Source organism: Crinia signifera, chromosome 5 (assembly GCF_055691185.1).
Source record: "Crinia signifera chromosome 5, ASM5569118v1, whole genome shotgun sequence".
In the NCBI taxonomy this organism is placed as follows: Eukaryota; Metazoa; Chordata; class Amphibia; order Anura; family Myobatrachidae; genus Crinia; species Crinia signifera.
Genome location: NC_139221.1, coordinates 85,623,024 through 85,635,797, shown reverse-complemented (window position 1 = coordinate 85,635,797; position 12,774 = coordinate 85,623,024). Strand labels below are relative to the sequence as shown.

Here is a 12,774-nt window from a genome sequence, read left to right as displayed (position 1 = left end):
CTGGTTTGGCACTGCAGTGTAAATGGGGTGAAGCTTAGGTCTGTCTCAGATTGGAACTGTGTTCCTAATACGGGATCTGACCTGGGATTTTGGTGTAAAAGCATTATTATTAAGGCAAAAGTTTAAAGTGGTTTAAATGCATTTATTTCTTGTATACACAGTACCTGTCCAGTTACAGTATCTGAAAGGCAACTGTAGAGTATTCATGTCTGGCCGCTTTATAGGTGTCTGTTTCATTTTAACACATGTGAAATCATATCTTAAATAACTGTACTTAGTTTGTGTGATTATCACATACTGTATGCCAGACTCACTGTAAACTAGCCATAAAGCAGCATAGGGAGTACCTACAGTAAGCATGTGTGTGAGCACATCAATCAGCGGGTTTATGACATATACTGTATGGTTTAATTGCATGGATTATATACAGAATGTGTTCATTCAATGCACATTGTTTAAAATATTTTAAGACATTATAAAGTCATTATGATGAATTGCACTTTTTTTTTTTTTAACTCCTGAGCGTGTAGTGTGGAGAGTACATAGCAGTCTATATAATGTTACCCCTTTCTGCCTGTATATGCCAGTCATTTGTCTACTGGCTCACTCACGCTGCTGTCATTGGTGGACTTTTCGTTCTATGGGCGGGGCTAGAGCATCTCTGTGCGTTGCTATTGGCTCCGGCGCGCAGTAGAGGGGGACGCGTACTGTCTAGAGTGGGGGCTGCTGCTTTTGCAGCTGGTCTGCTGTGTGTGCTGCTGGGCCGGGCAACTTGTACTGTGCAGCTGACGCGTGGCTGCACACCCTGCCTGGTGACCCGATCTCAGCCAGCGAGCTCGCCCGGCTCTGGTCACAGTGCTGACTCCGAGGTATGTCATCTCTACATGCATGACTCCACTCTCTGTAGGGCACTCCACATGCCCATCACCACCAGTGCATGCCGTGCCCGAGCCGCAGCAGCAATATGGGACCTTTTTTTTTTTGCATGATTGTACATATAGTTCTCCCCGAGGCGCCATTGTTCTGCAGGCAGGGTGATGTCCCCCTGGTGCAGCGGATGGGCAGGGAGTGCTGTGTGATCTGTGCTACATATGCTGCCACTGAGGGTGATGATCACTTTGCAGCAATAAATAAGATGGTGTTATCAGATTACCTCCTTTCTGCGCAGAGCAGGGGGCGCAGTGCAGGGGAGATGCATGCAGAAGAATGAATGGCATCAGTGTACAGTATCTATAGCTGCGGGGGATGAGCCAGCCAGGGGTGGACTTACCTGCCCTCTGGGTGCCTGCTGCTGGGATGCGCCTACCAGTAATGGGGGATGATAAGAGGGTCACACCGTGGGTCACTGCACACTGAGGCGTGGGCTTTGCTTCGTATTTATTTATTTAGTGATTTCTGTGCCTGAGCTCCAGCTTGTGAACCCCCCCAGCCCGTGGGTTCTGCAATGCGGTGGGTGTGGTGATATAGTAAATTAGAGATCTGGACCTCTGCAGTACCAGAGCTTCCTGGCTCTATAGCTATTGGCATCCTTACTAACATATCCTCCAGGACCCCATCAGTTCCCTGCTAGCTCCTCTTCTCAGGACCTCGCTGCTCAGTGTGAGTAAAGGACATATGGCTTCCATTATGCACAGCTGGACTGTGAGCAATAGGAAAGGGTGGTGTTTAAATAGCTATTTTGTGTTATGTGAGTATTTTCTGGGTTGTCCTATGTGAGGGAGAATGACTTCTAAAATTGCATGAACTGTCAAAGTTAACACATACTAGTACTAGGTTGGATATCCTCTTATGCTATAAGTATTGCACTGATATTATTTCTTATGTGTGACTGATGACTTTTCACTCAAAACCTATGATGTTACCCTCTTTCTGATTCCAAGGTTGGACTGTGCAGTATAATATTCGCTGGTTCTGTTTGGTTTTGTATACTTTGTCTTTTTTCTTTTCTGTTTCTGAATCCTGCATACGTTTTCATCATTGCTGTAGTGGAAATTGTAATTAGGGTATTTACAAGTTTAGATGACAGCTTAGTGCTCAGGGTCAGAGCCCAGTGGTATGATTTAACATAACGCCCGCTTCGCCTATGTTGAACCTTGAAGCATACCCCCATTCATTTTGACGTTCGCAGCCCCTCCCCAGCTCCTGTGGACTCTTGAGACCATTAACCTAACTCATTTAAGGACACATGATAAATTGTCTTTTATATGAACCACATTCTAATTCTAAACCAGTAATTATAACAACAATGATATTATTATTTTTTACAAATGTGTTTCTATTTACTTAAACACCAAATTTTGACTTGGAAATGTTTCAGAACCAGCGGTGGAACCTTATGTTTACAGTGGCAGTATTTGTGCCTCTAAATAGTAACCTTGTTGTAATACCTGTAAATAAGAGTAGTAGAAGATTGTGGAAATGTACATCTGTACGATATGTGTTCATAGGTGGAATTACTCTTAACTAGTTGAGAAAGTGTCAAGGTTATAGACTGGATAGTAAAAGTTTTCTGTGTCTTATTGACTGAAATGCTGTGCGGAATGCCACACCCTTTGTAAAATATCCCTTGGTCTCGATTGTCTTGTGTTGAATTATTATTTTGTATTACAGATGATATTGCATATATATATATACTGTACATTGACTGTTCCAGACAGAGATCTTAGGCAAGGTGTGTTGCAGGGTGTACTGATAATGGTGTGGTCTCTGATATGGCATTGGCTGTGTGACATCATTACAGCACAAGGAGTTAAGGGTGGGGCACTTTGTGACTGTCTGGATCTTCTGTATGATTTCACATCTCTGGCTAAGTGAATGTGACTGGCCCCATATTGGCCATTGCAGCAAATGGTTTTGCTATGAGAATGACATTGTCTGCTGGATCGGAAGAAAAATTAAAAAAATTGTACAGTCACAATGTTCACAATATTATGTTGGATTCAGACATATTTTGATCCGATAGAATAAGTTGTATATATATTTTTTTACAAATATGTTATTTTAATATCTTCGTTGTTAATTATGTGGTATGTAGTCTAACCAGATTGTGTCCTCAACTTTTCTCTCTTTCATTGTCTAATGGTAATATATACAGACAAATGCATATTAATAAGCTTGCTACATAACTTTACTTTTATTCTACGGTATACAAATGTATCTAAATCAGTGCAGAGCTCAGCAGACTGCCATTCCTTACTGCTATACCCAGGGCCCTCCTCCAAATGACATGTCTCCACTTTGTGTCTTAATAGCTCATGCAGATGAGTGGCATTTTGCAATATTAATGATCCATTGTGCTCTATTATATTGTTAATGTACACAGGTTTTGACTAAGTTACCATCACTTAACTACAATTGGAGGTTCCATTAAACCTATATCATCATTTTGTATCTGTATCCTAATTAAAAAAGATTTGTATTGGTGCTGATCCAATCTTAGATCAAATATGATTAAGCTACTGTCTATTGTGATTTTATAAGGTAACGTTTCACTTTGGTTTGTATTGTACAGGTTTTCATCAAAATTGTTATTCTGTATTAAGGTTTTAAACAGAATTGAATACTACCCATTACACAGTGAATCACCTTTGTGCACTATTTATTGATCTACAAGTAATTAGAAATTACAAGACATTAAAACCGTGTGCCTGATTCGGATGGGGTGGTTCTTGCAATTGCTTTTGCTAACTGTTGTAGTTATATGGTAACCTGAGCGTAGGGATGCTCACTTCTGTCCGACAGTATATAATTGCTGGTACATACTTACCATTGTTGCAACACTTGAGGGCCTCTGTAGAGGCGTAGGTTGAGCTTCTGTCCTTGGATTCAGAGAGCTCTCCAGTAGCGAATGAGATCGCTGCTGGTAATTTATGCACGCCCAGAAAATGCCGCCTGAACGGCCATGACACACCTGCATTTAGCATTTATGTGACCACTCCCCATTTCCAACTACTAGCCTGTCTTTCTGTCACTCACGTTGCGACCAGTCCCTTATTGGCTGCTGTATCACAGATTACCCACTGCACATGTGCACTGTGGCTTAGACATACAGTATGTGTAGTAAGAATACAAGTCATCCAACTCGCGTACAATAGCTGCTTTACACTGCTTCCGTATCAGTGTGAAATAAATGTGGATCATAGGGTCGACAGTGTCTAGGTTGACCCCGAAAGCTCTGCAAAAATTCAACACAAGCAAAAGGCAGACACAGAAGTGTCCAGCACATGTAAAAGTCAACATGAATTTTTTAAAACTTTTTTAAAGTCAATTTGTACCTTTGGCCCCCCAATTGGTGTATGTGTACTCTCACATATCTTGCTTTGCTCACCATGCTTGGGGACCGGTGTCTTGCTCCTCTACCGCTGCACTTGGCACACTTAGGAGGTCATTCTGGTTCATACTCCCCAACAGGGAGTGATGGTGGCGGGCTTTTTCACTTATGCGCATGTGCAGGCCATCTATGCGAATGGACATGGCGACTTGCTTAGTCGCCAGCCCATTCTCACGGAGCAGTGCGGGCGGGGGGCATTGGGCGTCCCCATGAAAACGCTGGGTGTTCCCATGGTTGTTCGTCCGTGACGTGGGTGCCAGGGGCAGGCAGCTGACATCACCGGATGTCAGCTGCCCGCCCTGTTCATGTACAAGGATGTTGCAAATATGAATCACCAGCGAGTGACTTAGATTTGCGAGCGCTTTAGAAACCATTCGATGGTCAGCGACCATCAAATGGTTTCTGCACCACTCGCAAGGCTTTGAAACATCCATTCGCATGCGTGTGGGTGATATTGTCCATGCGAGGGGGTGGACGTTCGTGTGGGCTGAATGTGGCGTTTAGTTGACTCAACAAGAATGGCCTCCTTACTGTTCCCATTCATAGTCCATGTAAATGGTAAAGTATGGAATAGTAAAAAAATGAAAGAAAAACATTTGTGAAACTCATGTCGACCTATTCATAAGTCAACCTTTTGTTTGTGTCATCCTATTATCCATGTTGACATGCATTGTCGGCAATAGTCTCATATGTGCATGTGCAGGGCTTCTGTGTGGGCGTCTTCACATAATCTGCGTGGTTCCCCCACAGGGTGGGCAGGGGGTATTCGCAATGAAAATACTGGGTGCACCCAGGAAAACGCTGGGCGTCCCCATGCGAACGCATGCAGGAAACTGCCTGCTGGGGAGGGTAGCTGAGGTCAAAAGATGTCAGCCGCCTGCCCAGTTCTCGGATCCGGATGCCGCAAGTCTGTCAGACTGACTTAGATTTGTGAGCAGGGTAGAAATCATTTGATGATCGCCAACCATCAAAATGATTTCGGCCCCACACGCTACCGTGTGTATGGATGTTTTTGCAAAACATCCATTCGCTAAGTGGCGGGGATATTTGCTGGGCGACAGGGGGGCAAGGCATTTACATGTCTGGTGGGCTTCGTTAGAAGGCTTGCTAAGCAGCAAAATACCGATGCTTAGCAAGCCATCCAGAATGACCCCCATAGTGCGATTCTAGCTCAGTGCCAGTTTTGACTATCTTAACTTTCAATTTCGATTATGTGCTATTTGGCCTATGGCCAAATACACTGTACACAGATATAGTCAAAATTGTCTTGCCTGGAGATACTATCTCTACTTGCGATACCGACCTCGCAGGGCTGTGAATCGTCATCGCATGCAGGGTTAACAATTTTAACTATCTAGTCAAGCCAAAATTGCACCGTGTGTGCAGCCTGGTGTATTTCTGTTGTCTTCTATCAGGAGTTGATCTTTGACAGCTAACAGAGGAACCTACTGTATGACTGATGTATTAGATTACAGATAGGAGGGACTTATTTCATTGAAAACTACACAGTCATAGTTCTTCACAATGATTTATTGTCCTCTATTTTCTATTTTCATGCTGGTAAATTCCGGGAAAAAAAACGTAATCTGATTTGTGTTTTGGCTTTCGTTCTTTAGATAACCTTTAAATGAATCCAAATGACATTTATTAGGATAGGCTTTATTTTTTTTTTTAGATAAGACATTCATTATATAGCACCAGGGAAAGCATACACACACTGGCCCTTATTCAGGTTGACTCACAAGTGTGCCAATGTCGCAGGTTTGCCAGTCCACCAGTTGCCGCACGAACAGCCCCCCACCCCCACTACCCCTCGCACAGCGCTATTACCCGCAGGCATGCAAATGGATGAGTTGCATACTCATCCATTTGCGGACCATCAAATGATTTTTCAAGAGCTTGCAAATGTAAGACACCTTTTTGGTGTCTTACATCTGCAAGTACCTGTATGGGAAGCGGGCGGGCAGCTGTCAGATGCCCGCCCCCCGCACCCACGTCATTGGAGAATTACCATGAAATGCTGGGCGTTCCTATGGACGAATCCCCTGGCCCTCAAACCCATGCCCCCCGCCTGCACTGATGTGTGCAAGCACCAGAAAATAGTCTATTGGCTGTGGCCGCTCGCACACAGTTGCTGCACATGCGCATAACTGACTATGCGCATGCGCAGTTGCAAGCATCGCTCCACTGCACAAACAGGCATGGGAATGAATGAACCTGAATAAGGGCCACTGACTCTGTAACAGCTTTTATTATCACATACCAGAAATCAACTGTGAATGTGTATATGTAATTGTTCCGATACAGTTTTCTTGCATACGTTGAAATAAATGAGTAGATTAATAGAGGAAACAGTTATTACTATAGATATCTCCTCTTCCTGTATACATATTGGGGATTCGATTTATGATTTATTTATATATGTGCAGTCGGGTATTGCAGTGTAACGGGCAGTCATTTAATCCGCCACCCCATTACTATTATTATTGTTGATGTTATTGTTATTGCTGGTAGTCCTCTTGAACTTTTTATCCATTTTTGTGTATGTATTAGGATCTCAATGCTCTGGAACCCCTGATTGTATAAATGTCAACACTTTGATCCGGAGTTGTGGGCAAGTGGGTTTGTGGATGGATCTTGCTTATGGCAGCATACAACTGTGCTGTCTGGTTGCAGTGTTGTAATTGTGTAGGGCAGCTTCCATAGTGTGTGTGCACAGTGATGGAAAGCCTGTTTTACACTGATCTTTTGCACCTAGCTGGGAATGTCTTCACATCCAGCATCCAGATGTGTTGCAGATGGAAAAATAGTGGGCTGCGTGTATTATGGGCCTGATTCAGATTCCATCTTATGCAGCCATCTTTCACGTTAGCACACGCTGGTAAGCAGGCTGTAGCAGCTGGACGGAAACTCAGGTGCAGGTACATCAGAACCCGCTCCTGTGTCTTTGCTCAAATTCAAATGTGTAGTTAATGATACATTCTACAATCTAATTTACCTTTTCTGTACTAGTTGCACACTCATTTTTGAAAATATATTTAAATACATTTATTTAGGTGTTTTGAACAAAAACAGCATTGGCAACAAAATTATATATAGCCTACCATCAGTTCCTTTATTGCAGTTCCAAATCACAATTAAAAGTTTTCAACTGTCATTTAGTTTTAGCAATTTGTGTGTATCATTTCTAGTGACACCCATGGTCTGTGAACTCCGTGGCTTACATTTCTTTATTCCTTTCTTGCCAGTAATGACAGACTTAGTATTCCACTCCGATGTAAGTTGCGTTGTCCTTTGTACAGCATTAGATGAAAAAACACAATTCATTGCAAATGGTCTTTGCTACGGATCCATTACAGTACTTGGGTTAACAACTATAGTGAGACAAAGAGTTGCTCCGAGGCCTTTTCTAAACCATTAAGGAGAAAAGTTGAGCTTTCCAACTACAAATAATAGAGCTGGAACACGATTGTACCATTAAAATCGTGACATGAAACCTGATAACTTGTGGTTTTTTTTTTTACTTGGCTGTCACCAGTAAATAGTTTAGGGGGCTGTTATGCTATGTTTTCACTGGAGCACAGAAGTGCAGCAGGGAAGTATAGCAAACCAAAAATGGATGCCGAACCGAAAGTGTAGAAGTAAATATCTGTGGGGAATAAAGTTACACAATTCAAATATTAAAATTTCATTAGGAAAACATAAATTTAGAATGTTTGTTATTGTGCGCCAAAGTCAGAAAAGTTGAAGTTAAGGCTACTTTAAATTGTGCTGACACTCCTGTATTTGCAGTAAATGTGGTTGAAACTGGGCAATAATATCAGCAGGTCCGTCAGTTTTATTATATGCTGTATATAACGTTAGGCCACAAAATACCTGTTTAGTTTCATCTTCTTTCGCAGAGCATGATGGAGAGTGGGGAATGTCCAGTGAGAACAGTTTGTTTATGTAACAATCATTCTCCCTGCCAAAATAAAGAAACTAGTGTTTAACATGATGAGTTATTCTGCAGGGAAAACACTGTGACTTGTATGTACAAACATGAGATTAAAGGTATGTTTACATTCATGAATTCCAATACAAAAGTCGCTAAAATGAGACATGCACCTTTTGAGGAAGTTGTTTTTCCTCAGCATAGTGGTAAGAATAAAAAGTAAACGTGAAATCGAAAGAAGTACAAGATACACACTGGGTAATGCCCCTTTACGGTTCAATGTACAGGCACACATGAGTACCTATGTGTATATACACTATAAACTTATACCCCTTTCACATTGTACCTAATTACCGGGTTCATGCCGGTTTCTTGCCGGGTAATTAGTGCGATGTGAAAGGGGTTACTGGATACAGCTAACTGGTAGCAACACGGCAATATAAACCGGGTAAAAAGAAGGGTTTTTACCGGTTCCTTACTGTGTTGCTGTGCAATGTGATTGGGTTAATTGGGTCGAGTGACACGTTTTCCCATTCACACTATGGAGAAGGCAGCGCTCTGAGCAGCGCCAACTCTATGAACTACCTCCTCCCCCGCACCCGATGACGCTCCAATGCTCTGCCACACCCCCACATGACATCAGCAAACTGGCAATATTGCTGGTTCGCTGATGCAATCTGAACAGACCTCAAATGCAGGGTCACACCAGGACTGAACCGTTTCAAAGTTCCGGTGCGACCCTGCATTTGCTGTCTGAAAACGGTATTAAGGAACTGTATAACTTTAGTGGGGGTGTGTTTAATATCTGTACTTTTACAATTGTGGTTCATTATTTCCAATAATCTCATAATCATGGACCTCTATATTGGAGGTCCATGCCATACATCTTCCAGCTTGTTCATCTTTGAGTAGCTGACATTCAAAGTCAAACTGGCATTACCTCCTAATTCCTAGACAACTCTGCTTCTTCCATTATCTAAGGCGATTTTAACTTCCCAATCGATATCCCCACAAATGCCTTAACCTCACATCTTCGCTTGTTCTCTCCCAGTGGACCCCTCATCTTCCCATGAGAATGGAAGCTTACTTTATCTGGTCTCACTTTATCTGGTCCCTATTTCCCCTCTCTGACCATCACCTGCTTTATTTTAACTTTTCTCTATCTGCTTCCCCATCTCTACCTCCTAAGGCTTTCCCCACTACGCGTAATAGAGGCTATAGAAACCACTTCCCTGTTGGACTCACTTCTCTCCCCTATTCTCATTCTCTCTCTCTCTCTCTCTCTCTCTCTCTCTCTCTCTCTCTCTCTCTCTCTCTCTCTCTCTCTCTCGGCCAGATGTACTAAACTTGAAAAGTGATCAAATGGAGAGTGAAAAACTACCAGCAAAATCAGCTCCTAACTACCATGTCACAGGCTGTGTTTAAAAAACAATAGCAAGGAGCTGATTGGTTGGTGGTTTATAACTCTCCACTTTATCACTTTTCAAGGCTTAGTACATCTGACCCTCGTTCACAATGTAATGATTAGATTGTTTTAATGAGTTAGTGATATAAAGCTGTATTGATGAGATTTATTAAAACAAGCTCACTTTCCTAAAAAAAATTATCCATACGGCAAACATTTTAAACAAAATAAAAAAAAAAAAACACTTTTTATAGTCCTGTATTATTTTGTTATTGTGCTGTGTACAGACTACAGAATGAAAGGACACAATTTGATACATAATGGGAAGGTAATGTTTCATCGCTGGAATAAATAAAAGAAAATAGATCTAGAAACTTTGTTTCTTTAAGAAAGAGAGGTTGAGAGCAGCTATTCAGTCAGTGCATCCCTCCTAATGCGTTTTTGATGTGTTGAGCAGGGTCCCATTCATTGAACTGAATCAGAGTTCTGCAAAACACTGCAAATGTTCACATTTAATGTAATAGCCACAGATACTTTAAAAAGAAATGTTACAAACTTCAGTTTTGTTAGTTTCTTCCTATATCACACAGAACAACATCAAATTATGTATATAACTATATCTAAATTCATGGGCCAGTCCTGCCAGGCAACCCTAACAGCAGGATCTGTTCTCACACTGGTATGTGGCCAAATTGCATAGTTCTAGCTGTTAGGGCACATTCGCATAGTTGCTATGTAACCTGGCAACCTTGGCTTATAGCTGTGATCTATGGCTTGTAGCTGTTGTATACATATGCAGTTCCATTTGGTAAATCTGACGATATTGATGTGTGCGCAGTCAGCATGTTATTGAAACCAGCCTGTATGATGCGGATGTGAGTGATCTTTATCTCTGCATGTCCCAACTACTGGTGTTGGAGAAAACAAGATTGAGGCAGTTAATGCTGTAATAATGATATGGTGCTTTGTCCCCTCTAATGCTGCTTGTTTGAAGGCCACTGAGCAGAGACCTTCTCCTTTGGTTCTCATTATTGTGGTGTGCAAAAATCTCATAAACCATTACAAATAATGAATATACAACCAAAGAGAAAAAAAATGAAAATGTCATTAACTACAATATGAGTATTGCTATCTATATAATTGCTCTTGTATTTATTTATTCTTAAATATTTCATAGTGTTCATTCTAGCATCCCCTATCTTTGAAAATCCATGCAGTTCCTCTTCCCTGCCTGGGGTGTCACTGTATGCTGTAGTGCTTCTAGCACAGTGTGGTCTGTAAATCAGCACTGATATGCAAACCAGATCTGTGCTAGAAACACCACAGCAGACAGCGACACAACAGGCATGGAAGAGGAACTGCATGGATTTTCAAAGATAGCGGATGCTAGAATGAACACTATTTCATATATTATAATAATATTTGGTTTAAATATATGTATTTTATAGTCCCCAGCTTTTTCTATAAAATGATTTCCTAGGACACTGCCACTGGTTTATTCAATCACGTCAGGAATAGCACTGTCTAGATAGACCACTATCCACATTATTACATGCGTACTGAATTTTGTTGTAAGGTAGTTTGATGCATTTTAAGTTCGGTTCAACACATAAAGTGCCAGATGCACTCAGCTTCAAAAGTGCTAAAATGGAGAGTGATAAACAACCAACCAATCAGCTTCTGCCTGACATTTTCAAACACAGGCTATGACATGAAAGGTAGGAGCTGATTGGGCTGGTTGTTTATCACTCTCCATTTTATCACTTTTGAAGCTTGGTGCATCTGGCTCAAAACCATCAGACCAAGAATAGTTTGTAATAAATCTACTTATACATAATTAAAAAAATCCAGCAACACATTTTTAAGACCTGGTTGGTAAAAATAGTGTTTCCAACCTGTTGCTAAAGTTCGTAAATTCCTACAATCTCTTCCTAATACAACACTAAGCTTTATTCACTTATTTTTTCATTTAAGCAACTTCTGTTTATATTTTGACTGTAGTACATTGGGTGATATACTATACCTAATAGGCTCGCTTGGGGTTATGTAAATAAGCCCCGATAAGCCAGCACAAGCCACGGTTTATCAGGAATATGTTTTCTACAAAGCGGGACTTTCATCAGACGATCCAGAACAATAGGCGATAAAAGAAAATCGTTGAAATGAGCCAAGAGGCTTATTAGCCTCCACAGTCAGTAAAAGGACACAATATCGATGTTTAATCAATAATCATAGAATAAATTTGACACATTGTATTTTGTTATAAACATTACATTCCTCGGTAAGGATCTAAAAGAGTTCACCGAATAAAATGCCACAATATGCAATGAGAATTTCAAATAGAGTGAAAATCAACTGCTAGTATATTCTTAATGGCTTAGCTAGTAAGGAGATATTAGGGATGTCACAAGGTCTGCCATCTATCCAGTATATCACTGTCTTGTTCCATCTATCCAGTATATCACGGTCTTGTTCCATCTATCCAGTATTTCTCAGTCTTGTTCCATCTATCCAGTATATCACAGTCTTGTTCCATCTATCCAGTATATCACGGTCTTGTTCCATCTATCCAGTATATCACGGTGTTGTTCCATCTATCCAGTATACCACGGTCTTGTTCATTAAACATTGGTTTTACAATAAGGAACAATACAAAGGGTATGGGTTGTTAGGTTGACATCAGTCAAAAGGAAAACAGTGAACACCTCCAAAAGGCAGACATGCTTTAGGTCGACATGGTCAAAAAGGTTGACACAGGCAAGAGTTGACATGAAAAAGTCGACATGAGTTTTCACTTTTTCGGGTGCTTATGTCGACATAGCACCAAAAAAACATGGATGCTGTATAAGTGGCCATTGTCCCCTCTTATGGCGAGAGCAGCTTCGGGCACGGTGCCTTGCTGTGCGACACTATTTAATTCTCCCTCTATGCCCACTAGTAAGAATGAAAAAAACAACAACAACAACCTCATGTCGACCAAATGCATGTTGACATTTTTTCATGTGTTGATCTTTTGACTGTCGACTAATAGTGATGGGCCTTTTATTACCTGTCAACCTTGACACTGTCAATCCTAATGACAACATTCTTGACATGGAGAAAAAT

General features: G+C 41.3%; 1 protein-coding gene across 23 annotated transcripts in view; it reads left to right on the top strand.

Moving 5' to 3' along the window:
- The window catches only part of EPB41L3 (erythrocyte membrane protein band 4.1 like 3), a 262,411-nt gene that overhangs the window by 86,788 nt on the left and 162,849 nt on the right, over positions 1–12,774 (top strand). For 20 of the 23 annotated variants that reach the window (XM_083187602.1, XM_083187595.1, XM_083187593.1 and 17 more), the window contains exon 1: positions 713–869. The exons of 2 other annotated variants lie outside the window; for them this stretch is intronic. The gene's annotated coding sequence lies outside the window, so the exon portion shown is untranslated. Of the gene's footprint in view, positions 1–712; positions 870–1,313; positions 1,600–12,774 lie in introns of those variants that run through there. One more of the 23 variants, XM_083187581.1, reaches the window with a different exon arrangement.